The sequence below is a fragment of the Hevea brasiliensis genome, chromosome 3, assembly GCF_030052815.1.
Source record: "Hevea brasiliensis isolate MT/VB/25A 57/8 chromosome 3, ASM3005281v1, whole genome shotgun sequence".
NCBI classification, from domain to species: domain Eukaryota; kingdom Viridiplantae; phylum Streptophyta; class Magnoliopsida; order Malpighiales; family Euphorbiaceae; genus Hevea; species Hevea brasiliensis.
Window position 1 is genome coordinate 55073577 of NC_079495.1, and position 12854 is coordinate 55086430.

A 12854-nucleotide genomic window follows, 5' to 3' on the forward strand; every position below is an offset into this window, starting at 1 on the left:
CAAAAATGGATATCTCAATAACTCTTCAAACTTAAAAATTTCCTTCACAAAACCAACACCCATAACATGTACACAAAGTTTAACAAAGAAATCTTCAAAAATGCTAACTTACCTTATGGTTGGGGCTTGTTAAACCTTCACCAAACTTCTTGATTTTAGTAACAAACCCTTCCTTGTGATGTGTAGACAATTTTTCATGAAGGAACCTAAGAGATTGGAGTTGAAATGGAGGGGTTGATGGAGCTTGCATGAAAATGGAAATGGAGGTTTTCTCTCCTCCTTCAATTCGGCTTGGATGATAAATGAAGAAGATGAAGTTGCTGCTGGATATAGTGGACTTACATCAGCCTCATTTTGTGTTTAATTTATTCCTTTAGTGGCCCACTCACTCCATTTAATCATATAATAAGCCTAAATGTGTTATTTACACATTTTTCACTCCATTTTTGGTTATTTGTATTAGGTACCCCCAATTTAATTTTTCATTTTATTTTCTAAGTGTAATATTATTTATTTTTAATGGACATTTAGGTCAAAAGACAATTCGGGATGTCAAATGACCATAATGCCCCTGTTCGGGTTGCATTCCCGATTTTTCGGTAATACCGGGTTTTGTCTGTTTTTTGATTTCTCACTTTTCTTTGTACTAATTATTTAATTTTTCTTTGATCTTCCTAATGATATTTATTCTTCAATAAGGGTCTATTTAGGTCCAAAAAATGTTTTCCAGGGTTCCCCGCAGTCCAGGGCTAGTCAACGGTCCACGCCGTGACTTCCCGGTGCGGTCACCCATCGCTAGGATTCCCGGCTCGCTTAACTTGATCACATTTCTTTGCTATTATTTTTCCTTTGTTTTTCTTGTATTTTCTTTTCTTGTATTTCATTATTTTATGTCTTCTCACTCATATCGAAGTGTAGTTCTAGGCATCCTAGCTGTCCGGACAACACTGGTCACCGGAACAGTAGAACGCACTACCGAACTTAGGGGTGTTACAAAGGACATAGCTGACTATGTGACTAAATGCTTGACATGTCAGCAAGTGAAGGCAGAACATCAAGTTCCATCAGGTTTGCTACAGCCTATACGCATACCTGAATGGAAATGGGATCGGGTCACCATGGATTTTGTAAGTGGTCTACCTCTCAGCCAGAAGAAACATGATGCAGTATGGGTGATAGTGGATAGATTGACAAAGTCAGCACACTTTCTGCCAGTTAGGACTGACTACTCACTAGAGAAATTAGCAGAATTGTATATCAGTGAGATAGTTAGATTGCATGGAATTCCACTTTCCATCATATCTGATCGAGACCCAAGGTTTACATCGAGATTTTGGAAGAAGTTGCATGAGTCCTTAGGTACACAACTCCACTTTCAGCTTTCCATCCCTCAGACGGATGGGCAATCAGAAAGAGTAATCCAGGTAAACAATTGAAACCAATGGAATTGATACAAATATTGAATTAAAATGATAATAATAACATGAAATATATGCCAGTCCTTGAGGATATCTTTGAGGGTTGTGTCATTGAGTTTGAGGAAGTTGGGATAGATACCTCCCATCGCGTAATTTGCATACAACAATAGCTACCAAGCTAGTATCCAAATGGCCCCGTATGAAGCCTTTGTATGGGAGGAAATGTAGAACTCAGGTGTCTTTGGGTGAATTGGGTGAAGACAAGCGGTGGGGCGGATCTGGTGAAACAGATCGAGGAGAAAGTGAAACTAATCAAAGCCAATCAAGGTTGCCTCGATGCATGTAAATCTTATGCCGACCTGAAGAGAAAAGAAATAGAATATGCGGTTGGCGACAAAGTGTTCCTCAAGGTGTCACCGTGGAAGAAGGTATTGAGGTTTGGAAGAAAAGGTAAGTTAAGCCCTAGGTTCATTGGCCCATATGAAGTCATTGAACCAGTGGCCTATAGGCTAGCTTTACCACCAGAGCTAGACAAGATCCACAATGTGTTCCACGTGTCCATGCTCAGAAGATACCGCTCAGATCCTTCACATGTCATCTCCAGGGAAGAAATTGAAATACAGCCGGATTTGACATATGAAGAAGAACCTCTACGGATCCTGGCTTGGGAAGTGAAAGAGTTGAGAAATAAGCAGATTCCACTGGTGAAAGTGCTTTGGAGGCACCACAACACCGAGGAGGCAACTTGGGAAAGTGAAGAAACGATGAGGCAATAGTTCCCTCAACTGTTTGCATCAGGTAAATTTCGAGGACTAAATTTAAATTAGAGGGGAAGAGTTGTAAAACCCTCCCTGTAGCAACTCCGTGCATTCTACTGTTCCGGTGACCAGTGTTGGTCCGGACAGCTAGAACGATCGGAAAAATATTTAAACTAAAGTGAGGGACCATAATTAACTCAAATATTAATAAGAAAAATTTAGTAAAAATTTTAGAAATAAAATACAACTAAGTCAAATGAGTCGGTGCCCAAGCGATGGGTAACCCAGAGAGAAGTTGCGGTTCTCGCAACTAGGAGCCCTAGACCCGGGGAAAAATTCATAAAATAATTTTTGGGACTCCAGAAAATGGTCATTGAGGTTCCTATGGCATTAGAATGCCAAGAAAATATTTAGAAAAATTTTTCAATCGATACAAACAATTATGACCCGTTAAGCCAAACGGAGGGCATTTTGGTCATTTCGCCTTCAGAGGCGATTTTTGGCCGACTTGTCCAATTGAGTAAATAATTATTATGACATAAAATATGAAATAATATTGATGAAAAATTAATTTAAAGTTAGTAGAAAAGAAAAGAAAAGAAAAATCAATATAATGCAAATTATGACATCATTATGATGTCATTTACAAGTTCCCACCAATTACATTTAAACAACCATTTAATTAACTAATAAAAGAGACAATAAAGACCAAAGAAATTAAAAAGAAAACAGCCATCTTCTTCCCTCATTCCAGCCGCATCATGGCCAAGGAAAGCCCTCCATTTCTTTTCTTCATTTTAGCTTGAAGATCTTTCCAACCTTACCCCAAAACCCTTAAGTCCCTTCACTAAAATTGGTCATCCAACCTTGCTAAAGTGTTTGGCAGCCTAGAAAAGGAAAGAAAGTGAAGTTTAAGCTTGGAAAAATTCTGCCCTACAAGAGGTTAGTGCCTATTTACACATAAATCTCTCTTATTCTATGTTAGAGACTTAAAATGAGTAAGGATTTGTGAATTAAATGAATAAAATTTATGTGTATGTACACCATGAATTTCGGCAGCCCTAAGGAAGGGATAAGATTGATTGTTTTTTATGGACTTAGAGTGGACTAGAGATCATGTTTAAAGAATATATATATGTGGATAATGAATTAGTGAGTTAATTAAGGTATCTTGTGTAAATTCATAATGGGAATTAGGGTTTTGGGAGTGAAACTTGGACTTTGTTCATGAAATGGTGAGTGAACATTCTAATAGTCATTTAGTGACCATTTGAAGTAAGTTGACCATAATTTAAAGTGAATTAGAGTATTACAAACTGAATTGGTATGCTGCCTAGTGAGAGCAGCAGGTGAGGCTGTGAGTCCAGCCTGTTTGGACTGCCATAACTCTGGCTGTGTAGGTTCAATTGGTGTTTGGCCAATTGGAAATGAAACTAGACATATAATGGCACAATTTTGGTGAAGAAACCATGCCCAAAAGACCAAATCAAGTGGACTAAAAACTAGCCCCAATCCGGATGTCCTGCAACCAGATTCTGCAGAATGACCAAATGAATAGTAATTGTTCATTTGGCCATAACTCATTGTAGAATGGCCCAATTGACCTGAAATTTTTACAGCAATAAGTTAAGATATAGACAAACAACTTTCATGAAGAAACATACCCCAAATTATGACCAGAACCTATCCAACAAGGCAGTTGCAGTCACTGTTCACTGCACTGTAGATATGGTCAGTTCAGCAATTTTTCAATCCGGCCAACTGTGGTTTTTGGACCATAACTAGAGCTAAAAAACTTCAAATGAAGTGATTCTAAAAAAGAAATTCAACTAGACAAAATAAGGAACAACTTTCATGTTTATCATTTTCTCAAATTCTCACTGCAACAGCAACTAATGGAACAGTAAAATTTAGGTATGAAAACTGAAAAATTCTGCTCCCTTAGTTTTAAGCTTAGGAATGGTATTGGTGATTAATTCCAACAAGTTTTGAATGCAAAATGTGGTACATTGGGAGTGTTAAAACCAATGTACCTATTTTCTATGCAAAAGTCTAACATTTTTGTTGACTAGTGAAGTGAATAGTAACACCAAAACTTGAAATTCAAAAATTGAAGAATTCAAAAGTATCAAATGCCCTAGTATACCTAACAAGATTGGTTTGGATAGTTTGGCATGCCAATAGGGTTCAGTTAGCGATCGCACATGGCATTATGCCATTCAGTGATTTCATGGCTTTTAGCCATTCGACATTGTGTTGATATTTGGCCTTGTGCCTATTGTCATTCTGATTTATTAGCGTTATGTTGCACACCGAGATGCATATGTGACCGATGGTGTGACGGCGAGGTACTAGATACCCAGTGCGGTTACCCGTTTATCCATCCGATCGTCAAAGATAGGTTACTTGGGCAACCAAAAGAATGAAAGTGGATAAATTTAACGAAATAATGAATATAACAAGTACAAAACAAGTAAGACATCGATACATTCAATGCATATTTACTTCTGTTATTTCCTTTTATTTTATTATTGGCACCACTAAGCATTATTGCTTAGCGCGTTGCTTTTGCCACGCGTAGGTTCCGAGATATCTTGTGAGAGCCCAGCAGACCATAGACTGGGTGAGACCTCCTGTAGCTCTGCATAGTGTCTGTGTCACCTCACCATCCACAGTGCATTGGTAGGACACTAGGTTTCATTTTGGTATTTTGTAATTAACTTTTATTTCCTTTTGTATAATTGAAACTTATGTAATGTATTTTGATGTTCATGTAAATAATGAAAATTGTGGTTATGAATGGAAAATTTGAGTATTTATTTATTGTTTGTATATGAATACCATGAGAAATGAATGTTTGAGTAATGGAAAGGTTGTTGAAAATCATATTGAGACTTTGTTGATGAAATGGAGTTGGGATTGTTTGGAAATGATTTTGGAAGTGTTTTTCCACGAGTTCAAGAACTGCTTTCTCCATTTTTAATTTGGTACTCTCTGGATTTTCTATAAAATTTTCGGAACCTCAAATAAATTATAATTTCAATAAATGACTTAAATGAATTATATTTCACAAGTTATATTCAAAACTATGATAAAAATTAATTAAGATAAAATAGAGTGTTCCGGTACACCGTGTGACATAACTTACTCGGATATACTGTAGACGAGTAAGGGGTGTCACACTCCCCGCCAATGTGAAACTTATGGAAGAAATCATGGTGGGGTATGCTACAAGGCTTTTGGAGCCTGTTATAACTGTGGAGGCACAGGACACTTTGCCAAGGACTGCACCAGTACTCGCAGAGTTGGACTACCTCCTACTACTGCAGAAGGGTCAGTTCAGAGCCCTGTCACCAGATGTTCACAACCACCCAGCAGAGGTAGAGGCAGGGGCAGAGATAGCCCAGCAGGCAGCCAAGGCATAGTGAAACAATCAGAGCAAGACAGTGCTCCGGTCAGAATCTTTGCAATGAGACAGAGAGAAGAGGCCGAGACATCTGATGTTGTGGCTGGTACCTTCATAACTTTTAATCAAGATGTGTTTGTGTTATTTGATCCGGGTTCTACCCATTCTTGTGTGAGTGCTAGCATCATTGATTGCATTGCTGTTCCATGTACAAAAATGGACTTTGAGGTGCTAGTAACAAGTCCGCTAGGACAAGAGGTCAAGGTTAATAGAATGTATAGGGATTGTCCTTTGGTGATCCAAGGACACACTTTTCTGTTTGATTTCATTGAAATGCCCTTCAGAGATTATGATATCATCTTGGGCATGGATTGGTTAGCCAGGCATCACGCCATGATTGACTGTAGGCTGAAGACAGTCACTTTTGGTCTCCCTCAGTACAGTGATGTGGTAATACATGGGGAGAGGCAACTATTGCCATCCAACATCATTTCGGCTGCACTAGCTAGAAAAATGATTAGAAAGGGGTGTGAAGCATACTTGGCACATGTGGTAGACACCCAAGTGGGGAGTCCAGCATTGAGGGACATCCCTACAGTATACGACTTTCTAGATGTGTTTCCTGATGAATTGCCAAGATTACCTCCGGAAAGAGAAGTGCAGTTTGAAATTAATGTTATGCCTGGTGTGGATCCAATCTCCATAACGCAATATAGAATGGCACCAGCAAAGTTGAAGGAGTTGAAGGTACAATTTCAAGAACTACTTAAAAAGGGCTTCATCCGCCCTAGTGTGTCACCTTGGGGAGTGCCAGTATTATTTGTTAAGAAGAAAGATGGCACCCTCCGCTTATTCATCGACTACCGACAATTGAATAAGGTGACAATAAAGAACAGATATCCATTGCCTCACATTGATAATCTGTTTGATCAGTTGAAGGGTGCAGCTGCATTCTATAAAATTGATTTGCGATCTGATTATTATCAGTTGAAGGTGCAAGAGTAGAGTATTCCAAAAACTACTTTTAGAACTCGGTATGGCCACTATGAGTTTCTAGTAATGCCATTCGGGTTAACTAATGCTCCAGCTGCTTTTATGGATCTGATGAACACTATCTTCAGACCATATCTCGACCAATTTGTGGTGGTGTTTATTGATGATATTTTGATATATTCGAGGAATGCAGAGGAGCATGACAGACATCTGCGGATTGTACTGCAGACCTTAAGGGAGAAATAACTATACGTCAAATTATTGAAATGTGAATTTTGGCTGAGAAAAATCTCCTTTTTGGGACATGTTGTGTCAGCTGAAGGGATCAAGGTAGATTCCAGCAAGGTAGAAGCTATCCTTATTTGGAAGCCGCCCAGGAATATCACAGAAATTCGCAATTTTCTGGGTTTAGCTGGATATTACCGTCGATTTGTGAAAGGGTTTTCTATGTTATCTTCTCCACTGACCAAGCTGCTTCGGAAAGATGTAAAATTTCAGTGGACAGATAAATGCCAGCAGAGTTTTGATGAGTTGAAGAGGTGTTTGACTGAAGCTCCAGTCCTTACTTTACCTACTTCGAGTAAAGAGTATACAGTTTATAGTGATGCTTCTCACAATTGGTTAGGTTGTGTACTGATGCAAGATCGGAATGTCATTGCTTATACATCACGCCAGCTGAAACCGCATGAGAGGAACTACCAAACACATGATTTGGAGCTAGCAGCTATTGTTTTTGCTCTGAAGATCTGGAGACACTATTTATATGGGGAGAAATGTTACATTTACACAGATCACAAGAGTCTAAAGTAGTTAGGTACCCAGAAGGAATTGAATTTGAGGCAGAGGAGATGGTTAGAACTGATTAAAGACTATGATTGCTTAATAGACTATCAGCCAGGGAAAGCAAATGTGGTGGCTGGCGCCTTAAGTCGCAAGACTATGGCAAGTCTCAGAGTTTCTCCTTTGTCCATGGTACATGAGTTGAAAGCATAGCATGCCAGTTTAGAGATTGATGATGAGGGACAGACAGTAGTTGCATGGCATGTACAGCAAGTGTTGATTGATCATATCAGAATGGCTGCTCAGAGTGATGATAAATATCAAAAGCTACTAAAAGAAGTCTAGCAGGGCAAGAAACCTGAATTCTCTGTGAGAGATAATGGTTTACTACTACATCAGGGCAGAATGTGCATTCCTAATGATGTGGAATTGAGATGGATCATTATGAAGAAAGCACATGAGTCTCCTTTTGCTATGCACCCTGGTGGAACTAAAATGTACAGAGGGCTGAAAGAGCATTACTGGTGGATGGGTATGAAGAGGGATATAGCTGAATTTGTTTCCAAATGCCTAACTTGTCAGTAAGTAAAGGTATAATATCAAGTTCCAGCTGGTTTGTTACATTCATTGCCAGTACCAGAGTGGAAATGGGAACGGATAACTATGGATTTTGTTACGGGACTTCCAAGGACACAGAATAGTCATGATGCAGTATGGGTTATAGTTGATAGACTGACCAAGTCTACTCACTTTTTGCCAGTTCGGATGGACTATAGCCTGGAAAGATTGGCCAGATTGTACATATATGAGATTGTAAAATTGCATGGAGTGCCAGTATCAATTGTATCTGACAGAGATCCTAGGTTCACTTCTAGATTCTGGGGTAGTCTTTAGAGAGCCCTAGGAACTAGATTGAACTTCAGCATAGCATTCCACCCACAGACAGATGGCCAGTCTAAAAGGGTTATTCAGATATTGGAGGATATGCTACGGGCTTGTGTGATTGAGTTTGAAGGTAGTTGGGATACACACTTGCCTTTGATTGAGTTTGCTTATAACAATAGCTACCAATCAAGCATTGGGATGCCTCCATATGAAGCTTTGTATGGCAGAAAGTGCAGAACTCCCTTATATTGGGATGAAGTTGGTGAAAGGAAAATGATTGGGCCAAAAATTGTTCAGCAGACAGAGGAAAAGATCAGATTGATTAGAGATCGACTCAAGGCTCCATCAGACCATCAGAAGTCCTATGTTGATCTGAAGAGAAGAGATATTGAATATGCAGTGGGTGATAAGGTATTCCTTAAAGTTTCTCCTTGGAAGAGGATTATGAGATTTGGCAAAAAGGGGAAACTGAGTCCTCGTTTCATCGGACCATATGAGGTTCTGGAAAGAGTGGGTCCTTTGGCATATCGGTTGGCATTACCTCCGGAGCTAGAAAGGATACACAGTGTCTTTCATGTGTCCATGTTAAGGAGGTACAGATCTAACCCATCTCATGTTCTATTAGTTGAAGAGATTGAGGTAAATCCAGACCTCTCATATGATGAAGAACCCATAGAAATTCTGGCTTATGAGGTGAAGCAGTTGAGGAATAAACAGATACACCTGGTTAAAGTGCTGTGGAACCATCATTCAGGCCAGGAAGCTACTTGGGAACGTGAAGAGGATATGAGGAGACAGCACCCACAACTGTTTAGAGACTAATGCCACGTAAAATTTTGAGACGAAATTTATTTTAAGGGGGGGAGAATTGTAACACCCCTATGTTCGGTAGTGCGTTCTACTGTTCCGGTGACCAGTGTCTGTCCGGACAGCTAGAATGCCTAGAACTACACTTACATATTGATGAGGAGACATAAAATAATGAAATACAAGAAAAGAAAATACAAAAAAAAACAAAGGAAAAATAATAGCAATGAAATGTAACCAAGTTAAATGAGCCGAGAACCCTAGCGATGGGTGACCGCACTGGAAAGTCGCGGCATGGACCGTTGACTAGCCCTGGACCACGGGGAACCCTGAAAAATATTTTTAGGACCTAAATAAATGTCTATTGAAGTATAAATACTATTATAAATATCAAAAAAAATTAATTAATTAGTACAAAGAAAAGTGAGAAATCGAGAAAATGGACAAAACTCGGTGTTACCGAAAAATTGGGAATGCAACTCGAACAGGGGCATTGTGGTCATTTGATACCCGAGTTGTCTTTTGACCTAAATGTCCATTAAAAATAAATGATATTACACTTGGAAAATGTCATGAAAAATTAAATTGGTGGTACCTAATGTAAATAGCAAAAATTAGGAGTTAAATGTGGGAAAATGAAACTTTAGATTAAACTAACATTTAATTTTAACATAGTGCTCCACTAACTCACCTAAGTGGACCACTAAAGCTTCATTTTGGACAAATTTCATCTTCTTCCTCACCTCTCAAAGAACCAGCCGAAATTGCTCCCAAGGAAGAACTCCATTGCCGTCCACCTTAGAGCTTTATGCAAGCTTGATCCAAGCTTCTTTCCTTGCACTTTCCTTCATTAAAAGTTGTCCATACACCTTGGGCAGTAGATAGGCAACAAGAAGACCAAGTTTTGGAGAGGTTTTGAAGAGTTTCCAAAGTGGTAAGTAGGTGTTTTTGATTATTGCTTCATTAAAGTTTGTGAGGATGTTATGGGTACTTGAATTGTATAAAGATTTTTGGAGTTTGATGTTTGAAGGGAGATGTATATTTTTTGCAGCCATGGAAACTCCTTAAGGGCAGTTTATCCTTGTATGTAAATAGTAGATTAAAGTGTTGATGAAGTGTTTATGTGTGTAGGAATAAATTGGGTGATGTATACTAAGTATATGTTAATGTACACTTGATTTTGGAAGATTGGATGTTAATTGAAGAAGATTGCAATTCAGCAATGTGAAGTGTGGACCTAAATGTGTTATTTCATGGTTTGTTTTATGGAATATTATTGTTGAATTGTGGTACTTATTATGGCACCTTGTGTATGTGTATGAGGGTTTGAGTTTGGACATGTAAATGAGTTATATTATGTAGTTAAATTGTGTGTAAATTGGAATTGGTAAATTCTGTGCTATAAGGTGCATATTGAGTGTGGTTATAAGCTGCCAAAATGTGAAGTGAAATATGTTTATATTATGGTACAAAACAGAAATGGCATGAATGTGTAACTTGGTAAGTGTTAAAAGTATATTTGGTATGTAATGAAGAGTGTTGCAATAGAGCAGTGTGCATTTTGGCCTAGAACCTTAAGTGTGTGGCTCCAATTGGTATGAGACCAATTGGAGGTGAAACTAGGCACAAAAAGTGCCAACTTTCATGAAGGAAGCTTACCAAAATTCTGCTTGGAAGGTAACTTGAAAAATGACCAAATCCGGATTAGTGCATTTAAGGCCTGAAAATTGACCATTTGGGCAGCAGTTAGTGTTTTGGCCATAACTCACCCAAAACATGTCCAATTGACCTGAAAGTTTTACCATGAATAGTTGAGACACATATCTACAAGTCTTATGGAGACACCAAAGCCCAGAAATGACCATAAGCAAGTCAAATAGCTTGAACAAGTTCGGGTCCAAAAACTGGCCAAACCTAAAATGACCTAAAATGACCTAAAGTGACCAATTTTGGTACATTCTGACCAGCAATAGTAAAATGAACATAACTTGGTCTACATAACTCAGAATGACCTAATATTTTGCCCCGCGTGCAATAAGACATAGATCTACAAGTTTGTAGTTTTGACCGAAACCCGAAAACTGAGGGAACTAGGTCATCCGGCTAGGTCAAATAAGTATACCGGAATCCGACAAATTGCAATAAAACGCAATATACATGGAAATGAATTGGGTAACATGTACTAACCCTAAAAGGCTACAAATGTGACATATTGGTAACATTAAAACCTAATTCACCTAAACTGCATCGAGGGTCAATATTTTAGGTTGACTAAGGAAATAATGGAATTCAATGAATTAATTATTAAGCATTATCGTTAGAGAGAGTTTAAATGAGTACTGAAACACTTCAAATTGTGTTTCTCAGTTAGCAAAGACTCAGAGAATGGGAAGGAAACACTGAGTCAGAGCCAAGAGACAGTTATCAGAGGTTTGTGCACAATAGCTACTTCTTTTGAATTTTTTAATTGAAATAAATTATGACTATTTGTATATTATTGTTTTAAATTGTGGAAATGTGTTTGAATGGATACTTATTGCTTGAAAAGCATTGTAAATGGTTTGAAACTGTAAAAAATTATTTGAATGATATTTGATGGATACTTATTGATTGAAAAGCATTGTAAATGGTTTGAAACCATAGCTATCATGTATATTGATTGAATTCCTCGCTAGCTTGTCTAGTGGGACGAATTGAATTCCCTCTCTGGCTGAAGTGTTGAGGTGTGTGCCTGTTGAGGACGAATAGAATGAGTACTCATATTTTTGCTAGCTAGCTATGTTATTCCTCATTAGCCATCGGCTTTTGGGATGAATTGAACTTTGGAACATGATTAAGCTGTGTGTGATTTATCGATATGTATTGTGAGATTGTGAAATGGCGTTTAAATTCTTATTGACATTCACTGTCTTTTGAATTTAACTATGTTTTGATTTATTAAGATTTCTTGTGATATTGTGAAATAGAGTTTAAATTCTTTATGACATTCATTGTCTTTGAATTTAACTATGGTTTTAAGTATTCACTATTTATATGACTTATGATTTGTGATTTAAAGTTGTATTTGGTTAATGTTGTGTACCACTGAGACATTGTCTTAGCGATAGCTTTTCATTCTTGCAGTGTGACAGTGAGGCGATGAGCTAGGCTGCTAGGGCAACACTGAGAGATCATCGGGTATATTGATTATACCGTATTTTGCATTTTGTATTGTAATGTATGTTCACTGTATATATATAGTGTTCTTGGTTTTGAGTAGTTGTAAACTAAAATTGTACATTGAAGTTGTAAAAATAAATTGTGAATTATCTTGGCTTGTAAAATTTGTACTATATTTCTTTTATCTCAGCCTTTGGAAATATTGAAAAATTATTGTAGATTTGAGTTGAGAAAAATATTGTGTTGATTAAATGTTGGAGTTTGAGATTAAGAAATATATTTGAAGTGCTTTTTACAGGTTTTTGAAGAACTGTTTTATTCAAAATACAGATGGCACTCCGCCAAAATTTTTACAGAAATTCCTAATAATTCAAATGTGTTAGCTGTTTCCCTTCAGTTCAAAAAATTTTTAACACCTGTAAATAATGCTCACCACTGTAAAATGAAGTAAGAAAAGTTTTAAAATCCCTTATAGTATATTTAATGGGTTATCAGTAGATGAAGTTGGTAATTCATTAGGTATATTACGGGATCATGTTATGCCTTACAGAGGGGTAGGGTGTGACAAACCAGGTGTATCTATTTATTCCTCAGCTGCTTCACCTCATATGCCAGAATTTATATGGTTTCTTCATCATATGAGAGGTC